The 27848-nt window shown below is 39.5% G+C and overlaps 1 long non-coding RNA gene across 1 annotated transcript; it reads left to right on the forward strand.

Moving 5' to 3' along the window:
• On the forward strand, positions 1 to 15432 carry LOC116600163. The gene is made up of 3 exons (XR_004289526.1): positions 1 to 112; positions 14592 to 14747; positions 15225 to 15432. It is a non-coding gene; the product is annotated as an uncharacterized LOC116600163 (long non-coding RNA).
• Positions 15433 to 27848: the final 12416 nt, after the last annotated feature.

Genomic DNA, 27848 nt, shown 5'->3' on the forward strand with positions numbered 1-27848 from the left:
TGGTTCCTTGCGGCGCATTCGGAGATGCTGAGGCGCTGCCCGGGAGGAGAATGATCAGATCCGCTGACATCCTTGGCTGGGGAGGGACGGGGAGAACGTTGGAGACACACGGGTAGGTTTTTCCAGCTTCAGGCAGCAGTCAGTGGCGCAAAGAACAATAGTTCGGAAACTAAGCCCTCGGAGGACCGCATTAACTCGTGCAGTAACAAGTTCAGGGACGCTCGGTGGCTCAGCTGTTCAATAACGAGAGAGGGGGAGGTGGGGCGGTTGCCATGGCGATGCCGTGCCGCACGTGCCGCGCCGAGGAGGGCGGTGCGGGGGTGACCCTCGGCCGACTTGAAAGGCCGCGTGGCGGGCGCCTGGCCTTGGCCTTGGGAAGAAGCGTCGTCTGTGCGGGACTTCTGGGTCGCGCCTCCGCCGGGGCTGGAGGCGGACGCTCCCTGGCGGCGCGAGCGGGGGCGCACAGGGCGGCTAGGGGAGGGCAGGCGGCCGTGGGCCCGGAGCCGTGCCCCTCCCAGCGGCGGGACGCTGGCAGCCATTTTAGCGCAGCCCGGATTCCGCAGCCGCCTCCCCGCCAGGCCCCCGCGGGGCGCGCATCAGCCCGCGGCCCGCCTTGGGGGTGCTGGGGCGCACTGGCCCTGCCGGCCCCCGCGCGGCCTCACGCCGGGTGGCCTGTTTTTTTTTTGTTGTTTTTTGTTTTTTTTCCCTGGTCGTTTGCTGTTGAAAAGGATCTGGAAGTTAATTCCCAGCAGACTGGGAAGCGATTTCACATCTCGCTCCGCCTGGCGGGTGCGCGAAGGGACCGGAGACGCAGATGCGATAGGAAAGCGAAGGCTGCAGTCTTGGCGCGTTGGCAAGGGCCTTTTATTTCCTACACCCTTTGCATTTTGCCGCAGTGATTTCGGAGGCAAAGCCGTCCCGGACTTGCCTGGAACTGACTGATCATTCACACGTTAAGCAGATCCTAATTTGTGCTGTTTGCAGGGAACATTCCCAGGCAGTGCTCTTTGCATTTTACTCTGCCGCTGTGGGGAGATGCAACGCAGGGCACGCACCATAGTTTCCTTTATTAAATTCGGCCTCTGCCTGCTTTAGGCATTTCATTTTCCACCCAATGGATAGGGTGCAACGAAGCCGTGGCACTTTGTCTGTTCGGGGTTTTTGGGTCTGCTATATGGCACCTACTTTCGTCCTAGACTGGTACGATTTTTTTTTGACCACTGGGACGTAGTGACTTCTGTAATTAGAGTGATGTAATCGAATGTTAAATCCTTTGGGGGGCAGGAGCTGAGGTGGAAAAGATTCTTAAAGACAGTGATGATGTGAGTCGGAGGTATAAAAAAGATGACAAAGCACAAACATTTCTCCCTCTTCCAACTAGGAAGGAGCAAACAAAGCTCATTTCTAATTCTCATACTTACAGAATCTAAGAGCTAAATAAAACGCGGTCCTTTGAGATCTTAACACTTTTTTTTTTTTTTTTGCAAATGGAAAAACAAAGATTTGAGGAGATGGAGAATTAATTTCCCAGGTTCACAAAGGCACAGGAATACAAATCTGCTTTTCTAGTTTGACCACATTGTCAAAAATGCACTATATGGGGTTTACCACCCCATTAAATCAGTGGTTCTCAAACTTTTCATCTCACACCCCTTTATAGTTAAAAGGACACTAAAGAGCTTTTGCTTTTGTGCGTCAAATCTATCAGGATTTATCATATTAAAATATAAAACTATTTAAAACTAGATATAAAAAGAGTGCCTGTGAACAGTACACTTTGTGAAAAACATTAGTGAGAAGGGCATTGTTTTACATTTTTTGAAAATTATGATCTGGATTGCAGTTGCACTCCTATCTGCTTTTGCATTCAATCTGTTTTAATACGATGTTTTAGTTGGAGAAAATCTGGCCTCTCACATTAAATGGAAGACTTGGTAGGCCACCTGAAAAAATTTGGGTACCTTTCAGCAGTGTTGTGCCTGAAAATATTTTGACAACCAACTCACCAGGGAGGAAAGAAGAACCCAATGTGCCTCATTTGCCAATTTTCCTAGTGTAAATATTCTTCACGTGGCTGATAACACAGAGTTGGGAAGAAATGCACAGGAGCATAATATTTTGTGATATCTCTGCCGTATAAATACAATAGATAGAAATATCCTCCAGAGCCTAGAAAGAGTTAAATGTAAGAAAATATTTAGGAAGTGATGGGTTTTGAGTATTTATTAACTTTATTTTAATATAATGTGTTAAATTGTATGTTTTTACAATTTAATTTTTAGTGACAGTTATATTTCACAGAGACAAATCAGAAAGTTCTCAAAGTCTTGGTGTCTGTGAGGGGAGAGAAGCTACTCCAGCATACCTACCTCTGGGAGTCCTCAGACTAGATTTTGGGAATCACTGTATAGCATTAGTTCAATCAAAATTCATTAATCACTTATTTTGTGCTAGTGTCTGAATATAGCATAGATTGAAATTCAGAAATAAAATGCATATGATCAAGGTTAGGGAAAAATAGCAAATGCGTTATTTTGGATAACTTTAAGCCTTCCGTTAATAACTCAGTTGGAGTTAAGTATCTGACTTCTTTAATATCTTCCTCACCTCACTAAATGATACTGTGTTTACACCTTCTCTGGAAGAGGTAGATATTATATTTGGTATCTTGTAGTCGGGGTGTCGGTTAAGACACTATTTCATCTGACAGCTATGATCTGAATATGAGATCTCTCTAAAGGTAAAATGTCATCTTTACCAACAGATGTGTATAAAACCACCATGACTTAACAAATTTAAACTTCTGGGCTGCAGACGGCAGGATTTGTTTGTTCTTCCGTATAACCTTCATGTTTCCAGATTAGAGAAACCATTCTCATGGTAAAGGCATGAAATGTGTACCAGCATTGTGGAAAATTAGTCATTGGATGATTATGTATTGATCATCTGCTCTGTGCTAGAAGCTTGTGAGCTTACCACTCTAAGTAGCCACTCAGCACTTAAGAACATTGGTCAAGGGAATTTCCCTGAGCACTGGGTTTGGTGTGAGAGAAGTATTGCCCTCAGCCCTCTTAGTGCAAAGTGTAGGAGGCACAGCTCCTTTTTCTGTTATTGGTCAACTCCACAGCTATGTTACCTGCGAACTCACACATGAACATATTCTTGAGTGACACTAAGTCCCACTTGCTTGGCAATGTACGATTTACTAATGAAGTGGTTTTTTTGTTGGCTTAAGTGTCATCTGTAAAGGAAAGGTAATTAAATTACAAAAGAGACCTGGCAAGGGCCTTTCCAGCGGGCCTTGTTCTCTGAAGACATGCAGTGTGTGCCTCCGTCCACTGCTAGAATTACCAGAATGTGCTCTCACTTCAGATGCTGCAGTCTTTGATAGCGTGAGGCCTCCCTCCTGTAGCTGGGTGGCATTCATCGAGGCACACCTCTGAAAGTTGTGTGACCTAGTTGTCAACTCTAGAAAAATTTCTGTTGTGGTCAGAAAATTAAAACCCCCAACTTCAACTTTGCATGCTAGGCCTTCCTCACCAAACTTTCACCTCCTCACTATTTTGGTTTGCTTGTTCTATTTTGTTTTGTACCTTTCCTAACCATCTAGGATTTTAGAAAAGAAAGAGCTAGGGACGAGGCAGATGAAATGAAAACAGCTTCCTGTGATGTCCACAGGCTTGTTTCCACATCTGTTGCCTTCATGGGTACGAATGGAAACTCCAGGGCTGTTTCTCAGCTGCATGAATAACTAACTCTGTGACCTGGCTCAGTCTCTGAGACGTTGGACTAAATACTCTGGGAGATGCCCTATGGTTCTAAAATGATTTCACATCAGGGTGTCTGGCTGGTTCAGTCGATGGAGCATGTGACTCTTGATCTTGGGTTTGTGAGTTCAAGCCCCTGTTGGGTATAGAGCTTACACACACACACACACACACACAAATTTTTTTAAATAAAATAAATGTTAAAATTTAAAAAAAAATGATTTGGGGAGGGTATGTGATTTGGTGAGTGCTGTGAAGTGTGTAAACCTGGTGATTCACAGACCTGTACCCCTGGGGATAAAAATATATGTTTATAAAAAATAAAAAATTAAAAAAAAATGATTTCACATCAAACCTAAGATGCTATAAAAGTTCACAAAGGCTAGAAGTCCTTTGATATTAAAACTATATATAAATGTCACAAGACCACTTCTATATTTTCACTGCAGAGGCAATTTGGTGCAGTGATTCAATTGAAAGCATCAGCTTTGAAATTCGAGCTGTATTTGAATCCCTTTTAGCTACTTACTAGGTCTGCGGCCTTGGATATATAACTTTAAGACTTTGAGACTAAGTTTCTTCATCTTTCAAATAGGGATTTTTTTCATGCAACCAAATATTTAGTGAACGCCTAGTATGTGCCACTCTTTTAGGCATAGAAGTCATCAATAAACAAGACAGAGATAGGTCTGCCTCTCATGGCTAATAATCTGATAGATGGGTATGGACAATAAACAATAATGAAAAAAATATATACACTAGAATATAAGCTAGTGATAAGACCTAGAAGTGGTAGTTTCTTCAATGTTCATGATGACATAGAATCTAAAATCCTACCAATGAATTTTTCATACTCTATTATGATGGAAGCCATCAGTCTAGCACTGATGGATCATTCATCTGTTCATGACCTTATCATATTATGCACTGCATTGATTGTTTGGAAAATACTGGTTCACAGATTTGTGTGCATCTCCCCAGTATTGGCAGATTTCATAATATAATATTAAAAATTCATATTCATTGATATTTCCACAGCTTTCATCAGAACAGTCTTTAGTATTTGGAAGCCTTTAAGCTCCTGATGTCATAAACAAATTTCCTGAAATTCTAATTTTCCTGGAAAACTCAAATTTTATTATTGGCAACGAATATTGTCAGTTGTTTTCCTTGAAGTGACAGACTGACTTTTAGAAAATATCTACCAAATACCCAAATTTCTCAATTGATCTTTTGAACAGAAATACTGTTTCATGAAAAATAAAATAGCTTATTGTGTTCTCAATTCGATCACACTAGTGTATTTCTTTGCAATACTCATCATACTTTGGTACTTTAAGAGTACTTTAAGAGTACTTCCCATTTCATCATGTAGACTATTCAAAAAGTGTAATTTGGGGCACCTGGGTGGCTCAGTGGGTTAAGCTGCTGCCTTTGGGTCGGGTCATGGGATCGAGCCCCGCATTGGGCTCTCTGCTCGGCAGGGAGCCTGCTTCCTCCTCTCTCTCTGCCTGCCTCTCTGTCTGCTTGTGATCTCTCTCTGTCAAATAAACAAATAAAACCTTTAAAAAAGAAAAAACAAAACAAAATAAAACCAAAAAGTGTAATTTAAGAGTAGAGATTTAATAAAATTAATACATTTTATTGCTTTATTAATGATGTTCATAAGTGACTTTTTTGTTTGTTTTCATTTTTTTTGTTGTTTTGTTTTCATAACTTGTGACTGCATGGTGTGGAAGGGTACAATGACCAATAGTACCATTTGGTGTCATTGCCTTGATTCATACTGACACCAAGGATCTTATCTACCATTGGTTTTGTACCATTGGTGCAAGTGTCAATGCAGCAGAGAAGGTATAGGAAATCCTTGTATTATTATGAAAATATTGTTCTCCTCAAGGAGTTCCTAAAAGGGTCTCAGAAATCCACACGGGACTGCAGAGTACATTCGGAGAGCTGCTGCTATAAGGAAAATAAGTCAAGAGGAGGAGGTAGAGAGTGACCTGGTCAGAGTAGACAGCGACTTTAACTTAGATCATCAAGAAAAGCCTCTCTGAGAAGGTGAGATTTAAGCTGACAACTGAAGGATGTGACGGAACCGGTCAAGCAGAGACTTGCAGGGAAAAGAATTCAGAAGGAGGAAACAGCTAATTTCAAGAAGCTCTGAGATGGGAAATTTGAGGATACAAAGAAGGTCATGTGGCTGGGACAAAAAGACAAAGGGAGATTTCAACAAGATGAGCTTGGCCAGGGAGAATACTTGCAGTATCTCAAGTTCAGGATTGGTATTTGAATAAAATAATGCTTGCAGAGTGGTTAGCTTTGTATGTTTTCCCTCATTAGCCCCCAAGAAATGGTAGCTGTGTTCCTCAGGCATGTGGTGAATTGGATGTACTCTATAAAACCTGAAGCCTATTTTTCCCGTGCATGTACAGACCTTGAGGCATAAAAGCAAGGTTCTTGTCTTCTCTTTTAGCAAAACACTGTCAAGGCTGACATGAAACTCACAATACTCTAACATTCAGCTCACCAAATTTATAGCTTTAACAGTTAAGGAATATGGTTATTCCTTATCTAAAAGAAAAAAAAATAGCATCTTTATGTTTCTCAAGCTAAATGTTTAGTTGAGTGAATGTGGAGATATTTGAGATCCCCAAATGCTTGAAACTAGGAGAGGACATAAAATGAGATATATTCCAGAAGGAAGAGGGATAATCTCTTCTCACTTGCTCAGTATAGATTTGTATGTTACATCTGTCAGATAACCTGTTCTGCACCATTGTCTCAGATACTTTAGACATTAAATAAACAGTAAGTAGCCATGCTTTACTTAGCATCATGTTATAGCAAGAGATAGACCTGATATCTTTGTTCATCTGATTATTAATTTATTTAACTGTCATTAATTGATGTCCATTAAGGACAAGGGTTGTTCTAGAAGCTGGAGATACAGAGATGCAAGACATATTTACATATTAAGGAACTCCCATTCTGGAAGATGAGACTGATAAACAAAAGGAAACATGTTTTATTTGAGTTGTGTGCCTGCCAAATGTTGCGGAAGTTTAAAAGAAAGACAACCAAATATTTGTGTAAGAAGGTAGCATGGAGGTCATTAGGACCTCCTAAAAAACAGTAACATTTAAGTTGACTCTTGAAAGAATGTATAACAATTACCCAATGTCAATGCAAAAATCAGACCAGGCAAAGTTAAACAGGCAAAGATGACTCTTCAAGGCTGTAACAATGAAGGAGAAAGGCCAGAACTCAGTCTGAACTCAACCCCACTGAAACAAAGCGTGGTAGAGGTTTTCAGTGGTGGGGGTAAGCTAGTGGAAAAGTACATGACATGAAGGGCAAGTCTTAGACCAGCTATGTTTGCTAATTGCTTTTTTATCCAAAGGAAAAATGAACTTCTCACATCTTTATGACAGGATGTAGTTTTGCAACTTGTAGCAGTGTGCTCACCAAAGTTGGGCACCTACCATCCCACAGAGATGAGGAAAAACCATCAGAACTTTTCTCCAAAGTGATACTATCATTTTGTATTCCCACAACCTGTGAGAGTCATAGTTGTTCCACATCCTCACCAACACCTAGTGTAGTCAGTCCTTTAGATTTTGCCTTATTTTGTGGGTGCATAATGGTTTCTCATTGTTGGTTACTTTGCATTTCCGTAGTGAACAACTCCTTTCTGTGCCTATTGACCTATTTTGTTAGGTACTTGCCGGAAGTCCTGTCTATTCCTCCACTGTTTTTTCTATCATCCTTAATATCAGTCCCTTGCCAGGTATGTATCTTGGGAAAACCCTCTCCTAGACAAGATTAGCTTTCATTAATACATCATTTGATAAAGTCACTATATATATATTTTAAAGATTTTATTTATTTATTTAAGATATATAGAGAGAGAGATCACAAGAGGGAGTTGTGGGAGGGGCAGAGGGAGAGAAAGAAGCAGCCTCTCCACTGAGCAGGAATCCCAGTGCAGGGCTTGATCCCAGGACTCGGGATCATGACCAGAGCTATGGTTAAGCAGAGCTTAACCAACTGAGCCACCCAGGTGCCCCTAAAGTCACTATATAAAGATATATCACAGGTTTGAAGATAGACTTAAAAACATTTTTTTTTTTTTAAAGCATTAACTTCTTTCCCTCTGAAGTCTAGAATGGTTTTATGGTGCAGGGTGAGTTGAATTACTTTGTGTAGCCCTGAATATACCTTACTGGACCCATATTTCAGACACATAATTTCCCAGTTGTTAACTGAAATTGACATCTATTTTCTCAGTCAGGTCAAAACTTTCTTCTGTTATTTGTCACCACTTTTTATAAGTTGTATTTTCTTACATAAAGTACTCCAATCACTTGTTTATTTCTTCTATTTCCTATTTCTGCAGCAACATAGAAACTTCCAGCCAACACCTCTGGGAAAATTATTTGTGTCAAAAGAAATGTCAGAGATCCCAATATGTATACACTACAAAAAATAAAAATATTCTCTTTCAATCTCACCTTGATCATTGTCGTCTTACTCTAGTCATGAAAACACATTCTGGAAAAATGATTCCATTTCTCTGTGTTAGAAATATAAAGAGTTCTTTCTTTATCCTATCAGTTTTATAGGTATAATTTTCCCTTCAATTCTCTTTCCTAGCTACAGGAAAATGCTCTATTTGAGAAAACTATCTTTGCTCACCTCACATACTTAGACCCTTTGTGAAATGAGTGGGTTCAGTTGGAGATCTTATTAGTAATACAGACACTGCTCATTTTTGTTTGTGTTGAGACCTGAAGACTATCTCTTCCATTTCATCTATTTCTATCAGCAGAACTTGTCATTTCTCAATAGTTATTTTTCTTCTTCAGGATATATCAAAAGAGAAAATTGTATAGGAAGAAAAAAAAATATATAGCTTCTCATTCTTACATATTTTTAAGAATTGGGAACTTAGCAGTTCCTTGATTACACCTAAAAAGACACAAAACTCTTTGGTCTCTTCACTTACCTTTCTTGGCACTTTAGTGAAGTGATTCACACTTTGGCCCTCCTACCAATTGGAAATCAATACATGGGCTAATGGAGCCCCAATTTAAGCAACTGACTTAGAGAATTGTACTTAGAAAATTGTTGAAATATGGGGCACAAATCCTACCTCACTGGAGTTATTGGTCTGAAGCTTTTGCTTGAAGTATTCAAAAACTTTGAATTTCATAAAAAGTATTATTAAAGGTAGAAGACTATCACTAAATATGAGACTGTCTGAAGCTATGGACTAGACAGGCTTGGAGAGATTGTTAAGACTTCATTTACTTGGGCTCAGTTGAACACATCAGTACAAAGTCTCTGGAGCCTCTTGGGGTTCCTCATTATTTAGAGTTCATGTGCTTCTTTGATCTCTGAGACTCTCTAATTGTTTCATAGCTAGTGCTATGAAAGACAACTGTAGGAACAAAATATAGAAAGTCCATAACTCTTTCAAAGAAAAAAAAAGGACATGGTAGATTAGAGACCTCATTTATTCATTGATTAAATATTTATTGTGTCCCTATAATGTTCCGTATGTTCCTGCTCATTGCTGGAGCACACATCTCATGACTAGTGGAAAGTCATAATGTACAAGGCTAGTTGCAATCTTCTGGATATTAGCTATAGAAATGTGCATAGAGAACTATGGGCACTCATGGAAGACATACTAATATGCATGAGTGTCTTAGGGTGTGTGTGTATATTTGTGTTATATGGGGTATCAGTGGTAGCTGGGGAAATTTCCTGGAAAACTTGATATTATCAGCTAAATTTTGAAAGGATGGGTAAAAGTTAGCCAAGTCAATAGTGTAGAAAGTGTCTTTATGGTAGAAGGGACAGCATTTGCAATGACAGACGTGTGTGAACATAGAACATTTGAAGATCAATATCTTAGTCTGAGTGGAATTTCAGGTTCAGTGGGGAAGAATGGAGAGAGATGAAGCCAGAGATGTTTGTCAGATCATGAAAGTTGCAAGATGCTGTGATAAGAATCAATGGGTGGACTGTTGAAGAGCAGGGAAATGTCATGATGTTTAGATCTGAGGTTTAGAAATACTGCTTTGGCAAGAGAATGGATGGATCTAAAAGTGGGACAATAGGGGTAATGATAGAAAACATTTGATTATTCAGTATGAGCCAGGATTACAACAATTTGGTGTGTTGATTTGTAGTAGTATCCCTATATTCCTGTTGAAGAAATGAAGAAACAGAGCAGGAAAGTAACTTGCCCAGGTTCACTAAGATAATAAATGGCAGAATAAGAATTTAAACTCATCAGGCTAGCTGTCCATGGCCTTACCACTCTGCTAGACTGCTTTTCAATAATAACTAACACTTACCGAGAGCTGTCTCTATGCCAGGCAGTATTCTAAGCATGTTATATGAGTCTGTGAATGTATTTAGAACTACCCTATGAGGCATGTATTCTTATTATCTTTGTTTTATAGATGACATAACCATAAGGGGAGAGAGTAAATGATTTGTCCAATATAACCCAGCGAGTAAGTACTCAGAGGTGGAATTCAAATGATCTGAGAATTAAATATGAAATATGAATATGAAATATTATGAAATATTAAATATGAAATACCAACCTGAGCTCTCCGTGTCTATGAGTATTGAATACACTACATTGAATACAATACAATGAGTGTTGAAATAATCCGAGCAGAAACCATGCTGGCTTGAAGATAAGACAGTGGCAATGGAGGTATAGGATACAGATCAAAGGCATAGCAAGGAAGTAGATTTTATGGGATTTTCAGTTTTTATTGAAAGAACAGTGGGGAGTGAGAGGAAGAAATTAAGGATGATCTGAGTGATGGTAGCACCATTTATTAAAGTGGAAAGTAACAATTTAAAAAGTTGAAAATAATAGGAGAAAAACGTTAATTTTGTAAGAAAGTTTATAAGTTCAATTTTGGACATTTTCACTTTCATGTGCCTGTGGGATATTCAAGTAGAGATGATCAATGATCAGTTAAGTTTAGAGGTAAGACTAGGAATGTCTCTTGGGAACTATAAGAGTAGAGAGAGGTAGTTATGGATATAGACAGAAGCATGATTTCTAAGGGAGTGTGGGAAAAGTGAAAAGATAAATATGCCAAGGATGGAACCCTGAGAAACACCAACATTAGAACACTGCCTTTCAAACCAATTTTTAGGTGGGGAAATAGTTGTGCAATAAAATACAATGAAATTATATAAAGTAAATCAATTTGTAGGAGAGACCAAAACAGAACTACTATGGCTGAATGGTTTGGGGAATGATGGAGAAAGGGGCTATGCGTGGGCGCTGGAGGCTGCAATAGGGGACTGCAGTGGTAGGAGCTGGGAGCAGTGGGTAAGCAGTGAAGCCTAACAGTCAGGGCTCCGATATTAGTTATCTATTGCTGCATAACAAATCACCTCCCAATTTCACAGCATAAAACAACACACATCTGTTAGCTCACTTTCTCTGGGTCAGGAATCTGGGGGAGCTTGGCAGGGTGCCTCTGGCTTGGGGTCTCAGGTTGCAGTCTAGTTGTTGGTCATGCTTGGGGTCTTACCTGAAGGTTTGACTGGGAGAGTATTTTTCTCTGGAGCTCACCCATATGGGTTTGGGCACACCTCTGTCTCTCATCTCATGGGCCTCTCTTATGGTTCACTCATGACCTGGCAGCTGGCTTTTCCAGGTTGAGCAATCCAAGAGGGGGCAAGCAAAGGTGGCATCTCTTTTAAGATGGAAGCCACAGTCTTTTTATAGCCTAATCTCAAAGAGACACCATTTATCTCATCTGCAGTATTCTGTTCATTAGAAATGAGTCAGTAAATCCAGTCCACCAGTCTACACGCAAGAGGAGGAGATTATACAAGAATAAATACCATGAGGAACAAGTCATTGGGGGTCATCTTGAGGCTACCTATCAAAATCTTCATCTCCATCACATCCCCTTACAAGATATTCATTATGCCTTATTTGAAAACCACTGATTTAAATTCTAGGCAGAAACATAAAAACAAAACAAAACAAAACAAAACTGGGACATGAGAATCTATAGAAGTAAGAAAGAAACCAGGAGTGGGGAGATGTCCTCCAAACCACCCAAACAGTAAGTTTCAAGAAGGAAAGAGAGGTCATGATTATCAAATACTGTAGGAGTATCAGAAGCCATCCTCAGATGTACCACTGATAATCTAGGCAGGGACAATTGCCATGCATTGTTGTAAAGATTATTGTGAATAAAAAAGCAAAGCCAAGGAATAAAAAGAGTGAGAAGAAGTGACTTTGGAAAATAAAAAAAAAGAAATTGTAAAAGAAGGAAAATGGGTGCTGAACGAAGAAATTTTTTTAATGAAGGTGCAACTTATGAAACACTTTCTGATGATTAGCTGGCTCCATAGTATCAGTAACAAAGAAGAAAATAAGGCAATGGGAAATGTTACCCTAGTGCTTCATCCCAGTGACAAAAGGTTCTACAATTCCCTGTCCGCGTTACAGAGGAGCAGAGCATGGAGACCCTGACAGAGACTGACTTGGAGATAAAAGATTGGACTAACAAGTCCAAAGAGAAATGCAGAAGAGTGTTTTCTAAAATTTCATCTTCCCCTCTGAAAAGTTATTACAATGTTCTGAGGTATTACATTGTTGTTCTGTAGCACAGTGTTTATTCTGTCTCTTTGGATCTTTTATGTAAGTCACATTTGTTAGAGAAGTAATGCTCATCCTAATGCACCAAGTAAAATTCAGATTATGAAATAAATGCCAAGAAGAACATTTCTTTAACTATGCTTCCAACCAAGTTTGGAACCAGGTTTGTCCCTCCTTCCTCATTCTTTATCTTCTACAGTAATGAGACTTTTCCTGGATTCTCTTAGTCTAAGCTAATACCATCCTAGAGAGGCACCTCTACTGAAGTGGTTAAAGTCACAGGCTCTGAAGTTAGACCACCTGCTTCATTTTCTAGCTCTCACATTGATTGCTGTGTGCCCAAGTCCTTGGGCAAAGTACTTAACCTCTTAACCTCTCTGTGCCTCAATTTATCACTTGCAAAACGGTGAACATTTTACCATTGGCAATATGGTAAAATCTTTCTCACTAGGGTTGTTATGAGCATTAATGAAGTACCGGCAGCTTGAAAGATGCCTAGCCCACAGGAAAATACTCAACAAATATTTGATGCTATTATTGTTGGAATCAGTATCGTTACCTTATCACCTCTACTGGAAACCTGAAAGCGATATCATTGGTGTTCACTCTTCCTTCATCCTTCCACACCTGCCTGGCTATTCAGTCTATGTTACTTTTGAAGTAGCTATTGAACTTGTCTTTATTAAGATTTGGATTAGAAGGATTAGACACAAAGCTCGCCTGCTTAGAGCGATGACAGCAGCTCCTGTACCCTTTTCGTCAACCATGGTAAATGACGTTGGTGACTGTACCAGGTTGAATAGTGTTCCCTTAAAATTCATGTCCATTGGGAACCTCAAAATGTGATCTTACTTGAAAATAGGTTTGTTTGTTTGTTTGTTTTTCTGATGTAATTAGTTAGGATGAAGTCATATTGGATTAGGGGGGCCTTAGTCCAATGACTGGTGTCCTTATAAGAAGAAGCAGAGAAACAGACAGACACTCAGAGGGAAGACAGCCATTAAGGCTAAATCGTCAATGGTAGCAATCCAGCTACAAGTCAAGGAATGCCAAGAACTGCTAGCTAGGAAGAAGGAAGGAAGGAGTCTTTCCTAGAGCCCTCAGAGAGCTCATGGTCCTGCTAACACCTTAATTTTGGATTTCTGGCCCCTGGAACTGTGAGAGAATAAATTCTTATTGTTACAGTTAACTACCTGGTGCTGAATAGTTTCAAAAGCCCTAGGAAATGAATATAGTTATGAACAAACTTTTCTAAACTCTTTAACATAGCACACTTTGATCTGATTCTTTCATGTTCTGGCCAGATTCTGCTTCCATGGCCAACCTTTCTGCCCATCACCCATGCTATTTGGTCAGCTCAGTAGGTCTGCACTCCATTGCCCACTGGATGAATGAAACCAGCACCCTTACTTTGAGGCTTGACTCAACTGTGCTCTCTATATTCTGTAGTAGGCTGTTGTTACCTCTATTATACAGGCTTCCAGTTTTTTTTAAATGAAGTTTCACATTTTAATTCCAGTATAGTTAACATACAGTGAAATATTAGTTTCAGGGGTACTGTTCTATACATCAGTCAGCACTCCCCACGATAAGTGTACTCTTTAGTCCCCATCCCCTATTTCACCCATTCCCCCATCCACCTCTGCTCTTCTAGCCTATATTTTATGTCTTTGTGTTTTATGCTAAAGATATTTGCTGCTAGGCCTTTTTTCTTTTTCTTTTTCTTTTTTTTTTTTTTTTTAAAGATTTTATTTATTTACTTGACAGAGAGAAATCACAAGTAGATGGAGAGGCAGGCAGAGAGAGAGGGAAGCAGGCTCCCTGCTGAGCAGAGAGCCCGATGCGGGCCTCGATCCCAGGACCTTGAGATCATGACCTGAGCCGAAGGCAGCGGCTTAACCCACTGAGCCACCCAGGCGCCCACTTTTTTTTTTTTTTTACCAGACTGGAAGTTTCTGTAAATCAGAGTGGGTGTCTTTTTCTCTGTGTCTGAGTCAATAATGAGTACAATGTTCTGCTTATCAATGTTTATAACGTGTTTGTTAAGTGAATGTGTGAGTGAGACAGTGGCTGATTCGCAGGCAGACCTCCTTTTTCCTTGGTCAGTCAGTGAGAGTAAATCTAGAAAGCCCACCATCAGATGCATTATTTTTTTTTTTTTCCAGATTCATGAGATTTTTCATGGTTCTTATGATCTCGTTAGAAGCACCAACTCTGGAAAGAAGGAGCTGTTAAATCCAGAAAATTTTCCTGAGAATGTATTTATCAAGTCAGAGATGAAGAGAAAAATGAAAGAACTGGGCCACAAGGAAGAAAAGAAGGTGGGATAAGAATTCAATTTTGTTTTCCCCCGAAGTGAACCTCTCTGTGAGGTTTAGACAACGGAGGAGCCAGGAAAGAGGCTCCAATTAGATTTTTTGGAATCTCATTTTTATGCGGGAGACAAACAAGGAACAATGCTTAGTCATGTTGCTCCATGACAAGTAGCCCCTTTCATGATTGAGTAAGGACGTCCTACGTCTGGAGGGGTAGGGTTATGCAAATGAAGAATGGGTGAAGGAGGATCCTCTGGCGACCAGATGTGGTCTCCTTACCCCTGCAGATTAGTTGGTACCTCCCTCTGTCCTCTAAGGAAGCTGTTACAGTAGCTCTAAATTCCTATTTTCCCAAGTCCTGTTTATTCTTTCTTTCTTTCTTTCTGTCTTTCTTTCTTTCTTTCTTTCTTTCTTTCTTTCTTTCTTTATATTTTTATTTTTTTTTTTAGTCCTGTTTATTCTAATTGCATTTCCTGTTTGCAGGGAAGGAGCACACAGGCTCAGTCCTACAGTGATTTGGATGTTTGCTGAGGCAGAGAGAGGATTCATGAGTTGAGCTGAGCCGAACTGCTTCTGTTTCTGCAGCTGGCTGGGAGGGCTGTGGGGGTCTCTTTTCTCCATGGGAGTGAGCAGTGCAGCAGAAGGCTTTCTATAGAGGCTCTTTGAGTCAAAAAGCAGAGGTTCGTCTGCCCTCGCCATTATGTCTGGAACCCTCAAGGCAGTATTTGGAATTCATGCTCCCCACCTGTGTCTACCAATACACTCCCTGGGGCATGACTCAAAATTATTCACATGCCAGTATTCTGGCCTAGACCAAAATATTTTAAAATTATTTATGTTCCAATTACACTTCATTACTTTTTAACTAAAGATCTCATTTCACTCTAGTGACGAATCCAATACAATCTGGGTCATTTCAAAGCAACCACAGAGAACCTGCATTTGGGGGACATATTTCAAGAAAGACACAGGATACCATTTGGAGCCTTCCTAAATTTATGAGATAAAGTGCTTCGGTAAAGCTCAGAGATTCAGTTTGGAGTTTTATAAAAGGTAATTAAAAAAAAATCTTAAAGGTTTTCTTAATCAAGTTCTGGCAATATCCATATTCATGAAGCAGTTTTTTTTTTTTGTATTTTTGTTTTTGCTTTTTGGGTTTTTGTTTTCGTTTATTTGTTTTTCATTTTTGAAACAGGTTTTATTCTTTCCTTTAATACTGTGATTAGGTCCGAATAATGTTTCAGTAAATCTTTGCTCCCACAATGTCAAAGCTATCATTCTGATTTCTGTGATTTTGTTAGAGAGAAAGAAATTCTTCTAGGGCCTCTCTCACAGTCAAAACAAACTGTTTCAAGGGATAGAGGTGTGTTTGGTGGCTTAAAAACAACCTCAGTGAATTAGTTTCCCCCCCATTTCAGACTGAAATCTCATTTTTTGGCTAAAGCTTTCCCCAAGGAAAAGGAGTACAACATGTCCTTGAGGTTCTCATTGCAAGAGATATAGCAAGAGAACTGATTTTTTTTTTTCCCCTCCCCTGCAGAGGTCTACAGAATCCTGGTTCAGAAGATTCAGCTGAGAAATTCTTTCCCTCACATTTCTTAAAAATGTTATCTTTGGTTTTTGTGTTGGGTGGGAAATTTTTGAGCTTTTCTTAGGGATTTTTTAAAATTTTGATTTAGTTCTCTATGGGCAAATGGTAACTTTGTGTTGATTTTAATTTGCATGGTAAGATGGTATGGGGGCTTCCACTCTATTAGATTTGTAAAGACCATGTGAAAAGCTAGAACATTAGCAAACATTTGATTCCCTTACGAAGTGACCCCAGTTTGCCAGGTCCAGGATGGACCTTGGGCATCTGCTCCCATGTCTCCTACCACATATGACTAAATATGACCTTGGAGAAGACCTTAATCTCATAGGGGTTTATCTCACTATTTTGTCAACTGCAGAGATTGGATCAAAAGTTCTTTCCCTAATTGTTCCCTAATTGTTTCCCTAATTGTAAAAGTGTTGGGGAACACTGTGATCTTTGACATGGCAATAAGTGCCCTGTACAATACATAAAGATTGAAATAAAATAAAATAAAAACTACGGTTAAATAGGGTGAGAAATATTTCCAATATATATCTGTCTTGAAGGTTCATATTTTCTATTAGCAATTTAAAGCTTTTCACTTTTCTGTAGTACAGAAACATTATAGAAACCTGTATAATTCTGTTCTTCAAACTTTACTGACCATTGTGTCAGTCAGTATAGACTCGGTTATGCTGAGAGAAAAAACTACATCCAAATTTCATAGGCTTAACATTAGAAAGTCTTTCTCTTTCTCTCACTTCTCACCCTCTTATTACATTTGTAATGTGGTTTAACGGAGAGGGTTTTCTTGTTCATAGTCACTCAGGGATACCAGTTGATGGAGTAGACATCATCATGAAAATTGCAGATCAGTTGGCCAGAAAGAAATGAGGACGTTTAGGTGGGTCTCAAATCAACTGTTAAATGTTAAAGCCCAAATACAACACATATAATTCCCACTCAAAATTCATTGGCCAGAACTAGTCACATGACCTTAGTCAACTACAGGGAAGGTAGAAACTGCACAGAGAAAAGGAAAGCTGGATGGTGGTAAGCAGAACTAATGGCTACTCTGACTTTGGAACCCTGTCTTATTGCAAAAGCTATAACTAACTTTGAATTACATTCTGAAAAATTCTGTAGTGGGGGCACCTGGGTGGCTCAGTGGGTTAAAGCCTCTGCCTTCGGCTCAGGTCATGATCCCAGCATCCTGGGATCCAGCCCTGCACTGGGCTCTCTGCTCAGCGGGGAGCCTACTTCCTCCTCTTTCTCTCTCTGCCAGCCTCTCTGCCCACTTGTGATCTCTGTCAAATAAATAAAGAAAATCTTAAAAAAAAGAAAATTCTGTATTGGATGCATTTTCTAAGAGCCCTTCCATTTCTGTAAGTCTATAATTCTGTAATGTATTTGCAGAAAACCTTTCCCTTTTCTAGTTAGTATGTGTGCTTCTCTGGGAGAAAATACCTTATTTCTTTTTCCTCGTTTATTGAGATAAAATACATATAACATAAAAGAAAAACCATTATTTTATAAGCTAAAGCTTTAAAAGATGAAACTTTTAGTTGACTGTAAGATCTTTAGGAGAGCTGGTCATGGTGTATCTTCACACGAATCACTGAACATTTATATTTTGAGGACAATTGCATACCCTTAGATTAAAAGGGAAAATGAGGTCTGCCTGTGACTAAATCCTGTTAAAAACAGAATCTAGACAGTCGCCGTTTGGAGGAGGGTTCAACACAAATTGTGAGCCCTTTGGTTGGACCTCTTTTCTATACACTTTCTGCTGCTGTTAAAATCCCAAAGATGCGAAGGGAAAGAATTCACCTTACAGAAACAGAATATGTATATATAAGAGTATATCTCCTCTCTCCCTCTTGTTACATATACATCCTCCTCTGTAACAAGAGATATATCCATATATATATATATGATCTAGAAGAGGATATAATTATATATTTTTTTCAGATTAATATCCACACATACACACATATATATGTGTGTGTGCATGTGTGTATGTGTGTATATATACGTATATGTATATACACGTATATGTATACACACACACACATATATATGTGTATATATACATATATATATATATATATAAATATATATATGTATATATAAAAATCTGAATACTCCCTAATAGGTGCTGGTGCTAAAATTAGATAATGTTTCCACCATTCTTCATTCACCTATGTTTCCTGCTCTCAACCTATGCCCTGTGACGTTTTTTTTTCCTTAAATTCTCTTTGTCTTCTAAGGAAATTGTAAGACTACAGTCTTGCAGAAATAAGAGGCTTGCATGGCGTAATTTTCTTTAGGGGTTGGGGGATACAATTTATAATGTTTGGGTGAGCTGCTGACTTGTCACCAATAAGAGAGGTTCAATCTACCTGCACTTCATTCTGACCAACTGTCTAGTGGGACCTCAGTGACCAGGGTGATATTTAATTTGTCACAGAGCAGCTGGAGGCTATGATAAATTCATAACCTTCTACGTCCCTTCTCTCAATATACATGCGATTTGTTGATGTGTTTATATACTATCCTGAGAATAGAGGCAGATTTATAAACATTTTGAAATGCAAAATGGAGCAGAGCACAGAACTGTGCACAGTCATGGTGTGTGAATTGCTAATAGGCTACGGGTCGGGCTTAAATATACATCACGTCCTGCGACATTAATCAATTCCTAGAGCTGCGTGAATACAAGGCTTGTCCTTCGGGGACACAAAATGCCTATTTTGAAGAAAGGAATTATAATAAGGAGCACATAGGCATTCTAGACCTTGAAGCTCTTAGCAGCAGCACATCTTTTGTTTCATTTTTGAATGAAAAGCATTTACAAGGAGACACTTGTGTTAGATGCAGCCTGACTTTTTTTGAAAAGGATAAATACAGTGACTTTGCATCTATATGAAATATCCAATTGTTTGGCAACTTACCGGTTCTCAAATCTTTGGCCCTTGGACAACATAATAAAAAACTCCTCTTGTATGTGAAATTTCTTCAAGGCTAAGCCCATCATGAAAAATTAATGGATTTATGAGAGGAAAAATGGAATCTTTTTCTTTTTTTCCTCTCCTCTTTGCTGTCATATACTGTTAAAACACAGACAGTTTCTTTTCCTTTGCCTGTACTTCCAAGAGATAACATCTTTTTATTCATCTGTTTAATTTAAATGCTTGTGAAGCAGTTGGGGATGGCATGCAGCCATGCACAGCACCTTCACAGTGCTTTTACATCTATCCTTTAGTGATGTGACCAGCATCATGTGAAACATTTTAGGCAACCCGCCATCTTCTGCATTTTAAAGAAGTGATAACTGAGATATAATTTAAATGACTGGTCAAGGATATTTAGCTAGAAAATGGTTGAGTTGGGACTGAAAATCAGATCTTCAGGTTATAAGTCAAGGGCTTTCCCTAACTGTGGTAGTTGTTCATACAATTAGTCCCCTGGTTATGTGCTTTAGGTGTTATTTGTTTATAAATTCCTTGGGCTTTAGGAAGGTAACAAACCCCCACTGAAAGCATGTTTCAAAAGGTGAGAAGACATCAGTAAAACAAAAAATTTGTTATAGACATATACCAACACCTAGAGGTGTTAACAACTTTTATAGTGACCTTTTGTGTCTCTGTTCCCAGACCCAGCATGCTGGACAGATGGGGGCAGACCTAGGGTTAGAACGATCAGAATTTCTCTATGAAATCACTCTTATAAGAAAACACTTGTCCCCATCTCTAGCTGTTTCCTTTCATGTGGGAGGAACTCGGTGTGTCTATGTCCTCACCTGACCTGCCCCTTGCTTACTCTGATCTGGAGGAGGAAGGGTGACTGATCTGATTATTACACTTGTGACGAATGAATGAGGAATAAGCGGAGTCAGCTCAGCCACTCTGTTCTGTGTTCTAATGTAGTCTTTCTGCTCTGCTCTGCTCCTCTGGGGGCTGGTTTTGTCCTTGTGTGGCACAGGTGGGAAGCTTGCCTTTATTCAGTGCGGCTGTACCTGGGTGAAGAGCCACACATCAGCTGGCCCAGCTCAACTTTTGGCTGTCAAAATATCATGCTTGGACATTCGTTTGTCACTCCTTGGCTATATTTATTTTTTTATTTGTTCAGACCCTGAGGTTATTACAGAGGTAACATTTATTGAGTATGCTTAAAGATTTCAATAGCCGTGATGCCTGTATTTTTTTAATCTTTTTTTTTTATAAAGTTGCAATCTACAATTTTTTTTTAAGATTTTATTTATTTATTTATTTGTCAGACAGAGAAAGAGAGAGAGAGAGTGCACACACAAGCAGGCACAGTGGCAGTCAGAGGCCAAGAGAGAAGCGGGCTCCCTGCAGAGCAAGGAGCCCAATGTGGGACTCAATCCCAGGATCCTGAGATCATGGCGTGAGCCGAAGGCAGTGGCTCAACCGACTGAACCACCCAGGCATCCCATTTTTTTTATCTTTTAAACTACATATTTATTTTGAACTTTGGAGCATTTGCTGGAATAATGAGTTCCTAAAGCCTGACATATAGTTAATAGCAATAATAATATAATAATAATAATAATAATAATAATAATAGTTGCAGCTGATACTACCTGAAACTATGCTAAATGCTTTACTTGCTCTATCTCATTGCAATCTTATTGCAATCCTCATTGCAATATTTTTGATGAACATAGAAATTATCTTTGGCTTTGAGATAAATGATTGACATTTCGGTTCAGTATCTTTGAATAAGAGTATCTCCCTTTATGGGCACAGCAGCATAAAAACTGTACTTATCTAAAGCAGCAAAAGATGCCTCGAGAGGGGAAAGGATTTCATGCAGTGCCTCTAAGATCTTTTTCTAGGACTGAAGAACTGTCCTACCAAGCTTCTGGGAGGCTCAGGCTCTCAGCCGCTCGCCTCCTTGCCCTACTGGGGAGCAGCAGCTGGAGCTAGGCAGTTTGGACAGAAGTCTGTCCATCCTTGCTCTGGACCAGGGAGCGCTATGGAAAGTTCCTGCACCAAACTGTGAGACTGTTATTCTCCATGCATGGCAGATTCTGCCTAGCCCATTGTTTTTCCTCTTCTAGGTTCAGACCCACATTTCTTTATTCATTCTTTTGCTCGTTCATTTACCTGTTCATTCCCTCTCCTTCCTTCCTCCCTCCCCTCCTGCCCCCTCCACCCCTCATCTATTATTTATTTGATTAATATCTCGCTGACATTTGTTCTTTGCCTGTTAGTGAAGCTGTCATCCGGATCATTGAGTCTTTCCCCCTTCTGCTTTGATTTGATCAACAACTGCAGTTTTATCCCCTGGTAAATTAAACCCAAGCCATTGTTGGCAGAAAAGCAGCTCTTAAATGACAGTGTAGGTTATTTCTTCGTGGGGCCCCCTATCAGCCCCCACATTTATGAGATAATTGGAAATAAATCTGAGACCATAAAAGATAGAGGGGGTGAAAAAGACACTAGGATAATTTTACAGCAGACTCTGTGGGAATCTCAGAACTTTTAAACATTCTGGGTGAATAAACTGGACAAATGGCTAAATTTCCTAAATACTTCTTCTATTTTAAAAAGTGGGGTTTTTTTGGGGTCAATGGTGTTTTAGAATGAAGTACAATCCATCTTGCAAAATTCTGTAGAGTTATATTTACCTGTCACAATTGGTCTTAATACATAAGCAGTAAATTCTTAATTATTGACATTGTCAGAGATTGACACATTCTGTATAATCCAAAATTCTATTTCCTAAAGTGTTGTCAAATAGTCTAGATTAAACATTATCATTTAAAATAGATTATCCATTTAAAAGAAGAAAGCTTTATTAAGATTTTTACTGGGGGTGCAGGGGTGGCTCAGTTCGTTAGGTGTCTAACTCCCGATTTTGGTTCAGGTCATGATCTCAGGGTCATGACATTGAGTTTTTTTTGTCTGGCTTCATGTTGGACTCCATCCTGCTTGGTATTCTCTCTCTCCCTCTTCCTCTACCCCTCCTCCCTGCCCCACTCACATGCACTCGTGCATGAATTCTCTCTCTCTCTCTCTCTCAAAAAAAGTTTTTTGCTGAAGAAAAAAACCATTTTTTGATGATTCAGAATAATTCAGCTGGTTTGGAATCCCAGTGCTGCCATATCCTTGTAAGTATCTTAAAACTGCTAAGCCTCAATGATCTCACCTATAAAATGGGAACTAGAGTAACCCCTAAATCATAGAGTTAGGGGGCAAACTAAGTAGGAATAATTTACTTTGTGCACCTAGGATACTCTGCAGCATATTAAGTGTGGTAGGTTTGAAATATGTTTACAGAGTTTCTGATACTTCTCCCTTCAAGAGTTGGAGCTCAACTCCCATCCCCTTGACAGCAGGCTGGACTTAGTGACTTAATTCCAGTGAGTAGAACACAGAGAAAATGATGATGTATCATTTCTCTGATGCTTGGCATTATGTCTTAGTTGCTCACTTGGATCCCTGGCTCTGGAGGAAGCCAAGTGCTATGTCACCAGGGCATGCAATCCACTGAAGGCACAGGTATGTGTGGTAAGGAGTTGTGACCTTCTGTGTACAGACGCAAGGAGCTAGATCTTTCTTCCCATCACCCTGTGAAGGAGCTTGGAAGCAGATCCTTAGCCTTTGTGTATCTGAACTGGTCATCATTTTGACTGTAACTGTATAAAAAACTCTGAGCCAGAGTTACCCAGCTGCTGCTTCTGGACTCCTGACTCTCAGAAAATGGTTGAGAGAATATTTGTTGCATTAAGTTTTGTGGTAATTTGTTATGCAGCTGTTGATTAATACAATAAGCACTCAAGAAATGTCAGCTGTTGTTATCTATTTGCTCTCAGCAGTTCTGAGTCTTTTTTGAGGCCCATGAGCACACACATCTTTTTTTTTTTTTTTAAGATTTTATTTATTTATTTGAGAGAGAGAGAGATCACAGGTAGGCAGAGAGACAGGCAGAGAGAGGGGAAACAGTCTCCCCGCTGAGCAGAGAGCCTGATGCGGGGCTCGATCCCAGGACCCTGAGATCATGACCTGAACCGAAGGCAGAGGCTCAACCCACTGAGCCACCCAGGTGCCCCAAGTACACCCATCTTTTAACACCCATAAGCCTCCCTAGTTAGCAAAAGCTGGATGGAACACTTCATGCTACTTCTTTAACCTGGATAAATTCAGAGCCCGCTACAAGTTAAATTCTCTCACTTTATAAAGAGCAGCTTGATCACTTTATTTTCTATAGCAGAATGATACTTTTTTTTTTTTTTTTTAATAATGGCTGAAAGGACTTCTGCTTGGACTTCACTGTTGTCCAAAATAAAAGGGGGGGCTGTGCGTGTTCTTTCTATGTGTAAGTACATTTCACTTGTTATAGATCTATTTATTTCTTCTGATCACATGAGAACACCAAAGCTCAGTATAAATTATTTTTCCTAAGGTGGCTTAGGAATGAGAATGTAACTTGTGAATTTGAAACAGGTCGCAAATTTGAAAACACATCAGAACCCAGGTTTAAATTGCATTCAATGTTGCTAATGAAAGGGGGAACTTAGACTTTTTCCCTGTGGGGGCTAGGGGTCATGCTTGCACATGTGTAAAAGCATGCCCACGTACAGACACACTCATGCACACACACAAACACACATAGTAAATCACAGTAGAGACCACATGCCTGATCCCACTGTGACGACTTCCAAAGGCATGTGGAATGTCCTGGGTAAGAAACTGGGGAGTCCAGATGAGACTATGGATGACTCTGTATAGTCCATCCTGATGGCTGGGGAACCCAGTTCCAAGGCACACCTGCCTTGCTGAGAGTGAGCCTGTGGGTCCTGGTCTTCCCTAACACTGCACAGATCTACCGGAAGTGATCAAGGTTGTCAGAAGGAAAGGAAAGCATATAGAATAATGTGAATAGTTCAAGAAAAACATCTTCTGGGGTCCATCAAATACAGATTCAGTGTTATTTAGCCATATTCTCCATGAAATAAGACTTTCCAAGAATTGTTTTTCCTCACTGAACACAGGCAAAGTTATAGCCTAAATTTACGTGTGTCTTTTTTTAGGGAGAGGAGAGGAGCTCTAAACCAGTTGTTTTTCAATAGCATAGACAATTTTTTTTTTGAAGTTCTTTCTGTCTACTAAGGAATTTGAATGATTCCTTTCTCTAACAAATGACTTGACATTTCAAATTTGTGGATTTATTATTTTTTTAAAGCAGCCATTTTAGCCACCAGTCACATAAACAAAAGAGAATTATATTTTTTTCTTACCAGATCAATACTTGTTATAACCAAGATGCTAGTAAATTTCTAACTACTGCTTAGTCATTGAGGTCTGGTATCTTTGAAGTATGACCAAAAGATGATTCTGGAAGCTAGTTATCTTGTGGTCATGTTTCCAGAAATTCCAGTAATAATTTGAGTCAGTTTTATAATCTTGAAGTAATGGAAGGCTACCACTTAAATGGTCCTTAACTACTCATTGGTCAGTCTGACCATGAGATACTTTGTTTTAGCAATAACTAACCATCAAAGGGGGTAAGAAATTCAGATATTGCCTGCATTTCAAGCATCAGGAAAATTCTGGGGCTAGTTCCAGACAGCTTAACCTCTTTGGGAATTATAAAAAGGAGCATTTGGTAACAGAGAATTCACAGCACACATATTATCCACAGACCAGGGCATTTAGGAGAACTGAACATTCCCATTCTTATTTCTTGGCTGACAGCCCCAGAAGCAGACTTTGGTTTTGAAAACAGGATCTGCCATTACTTGCTATTTGACCTTAGATAAACCATTCCATGACTTTAAGGTTTAATGTCCTCATCTTAGGGCAGGGTGATATTAATATCAATCACATAGGTCGTTAGGAGGAATTAACAAAATTATATACATAAAGTAATTAATATATATCTAGTACTTGTATTCACTCTATAAATTTAAGCAGTTAATAATAATAACAATAATATCAACAACTAGAGCCAATTTTTTTAATACAACACCCATGTATCTTTCAAGAGAAGAGAAGGGTTAATACACCATTCTTTGCACCTTTGCATTTAGAATGACAAATACTGTGTGTGTGTGTGTGTGTGTGTGTGTGTGTGTGTGTGGTGCAGGGGAGGGGAAGTCCTGTGTGTACTTGAGACAGACCCTCAGACTATTACCCAGGCACCTGATAATGCTGATTTAAGAGGCTTTGCAGAAAGGCTCTGCTGGTCCTTCATAGTTGGCTCAGGCAGCCACGTGTATGTTTTCAGGTTTTGCACACTCAGGGCTTGTGATTTCATACAAACCATGATAAGAATATGGGGTCCTTGCTTGGCACAGGGTCTAGAATGATCATAATTAAAAACCAGACTCCAAGTAATACAATGGGTCTTGAGAGCTGACTCAAGTTCTACCACATTTTACCGCTTAGCAACATTTGACATCTGTCATCCCCTGCTTCTTAAAACACTCTTAATTTAGCTCCTGGACATGCTGTCTCTTGGTCCTATTCTTTCTTCACTGATCACTCCTTCTCAAACCTTTTGGCTGTTTGCCTTCATCACCTCAATCACTTATTCCTAGAGTTCCCCAGGACTCTATCTTGGACCACTTTTTCTCTATGTACATTCATTCCTTGGGTGATCTCACCCTATTCCCCTATCTTCAAAAGCATCTCTATCTTCTTCATTCTAAACTGGATATCTCTAACCCAGAACCCATTCTTTAATTCCAGGATCTGCTTGAACTGCCTACGTGACATAACCACTTGATGTTTAAGAGGCATCAAAAACTAACCATGTTCCAGGTGAACACCTGAACGCTCTTGCCAACCTACCCCTGCCTCTCCTGTTTTTTCTGCAGTCTTCCCCGAGTGCCAACTCTATCCCTCCACTTGCGGAGGTCACAAACACTGTAGTCTATAACACCTCTTTATCCCACTTTGCACATGACTAATCTATAGGAAATTCTATCCGCTCTACCTTCCAATAAAAATGGAATCCAACAGCTTCTCATCATTACCATTGCTTCTGCCCAAGACCAAGTCACCTGCAGTTTTATAGGTGGATTATTTGTAATAGCTTCTCTCTATGTGCTTCACTGACCGTCTCCTGTCTGTTCTCAAGCCAACTGTCTCAGGGATCATTCCAAGATGTTGACTGAAATCTTGTCACTCTTTTCCTTTGATTCCTCCAGCAGTTTCTAATCACATTCAAAGCCAAGAACTTAATGGCCAACAAGGCCCTCATGATGTGTTTCCTTTGCTCCAACCTCTTCAACTTCATTTCTTACCCTCTTTCTAATTCTGTAGCATTATTCAACTGTAACATTATTCAACAATATTCAATTATTCTTTTTCAAACAGTCAATCATATTCACACCCCAGGTCCTTTGCACTTGCTGTCCCCTTTAATTGGACATCCCTCTCTCTCAACTCCGTTGTCACTTTATATGTGAGGCCATCTCTCTGGATGTACTGGATATAATATATAAAATCATAAACCTAGACATGCTGTATAAACATCTATCCTTCCACCTTCACCCCAACAGTAGTCTTTCTCTCTCTCTATTAATCTGTTTTTGAAATTTTTCCTTCCACAGCACTTATCACTACCTAATTTGTTAGATAGATAGGAAGAAATAGTTATAGGCACACATATACATAGATGAGTTGTTTATCATCTATTTTCCATTCCCCACCAGGAAGTAATCTACAGACATGGCTTCTTCTTTTTTTTTTTTTTTTTTTTAGGTTTTTCTTACTGATGCATCCCCAGATATTAGAACAAATGGGAAAACAATCATATATAATAATTAGTAAGTATGTATTAGATGAAACAAGTCTCTATTAAACTAAAATTACTCCTATGGGGGCATGACTCTTAAAACATTGTCAATCATGTCTTTTTTTTTTTTTTGTTAGGCTGGGAAGGATCTAAAACATTCTGTGTATCTTCCCAATTTTACATCAGAATATAGAAAGACTGGAAAGGGATAGAAATTTGATCAGGCTTTGCAGTAAATTAGTAGAATACTTAGGACCAGACTGTCAGTCTCCTGACTCTTACTCAGCCTGGTTCTCGATTTATTAGTCTTAAAACATGTCAGAAGTTCCCAAGGAAAATATTGTGGGCTTGTCTATAAGAAAAATATAGATATCAGGATATAGATATAGATATAGATAGATATAGATATAGATATAGATATCAGGACAAGTCCAGGGCTTGATAAGAGTTTTGGATCCACCAATGAACAGCAGGATTCACTGGAAAATTAAGGCAAGGGCAATTTAAACAGAGGAGGTCGTAGAAGCTGGAGAGAGTTTTCAGGTTTGTTCACGGGGAATTGATGGGTTGGTATCTTCATTCATTCACTGCTTATGCCAGGCCCTCTACCAGGGGTTAAGGGAGTCAGATAAACTATGCCAGCTATGCCAGGCACTGACATTCTTTTGTCCTGGGTGAGGAGGGGACAGTCAACAAAGTGTGCATTAGGAGTGTTTCCCTGGAGAGGTGAGAGCTGAGTTGAGTCTAGGAGAATAAATAAC

Source organism: Mustela erminea, chromosome 9 (genome assembly GCF_009829155.1).
Source record: "Mustela erminea isolate mMusErm1 chromosome 9, mMusErm1.Pri, whole genome shotgun sequence".
Classification (NCBI taxonomy): domain Eukaryota; kingdom Metazoa; phylum Chordata; class Mammalia; order Carnivora; family Mustelidae; genus Mustela; species Mustela erminea.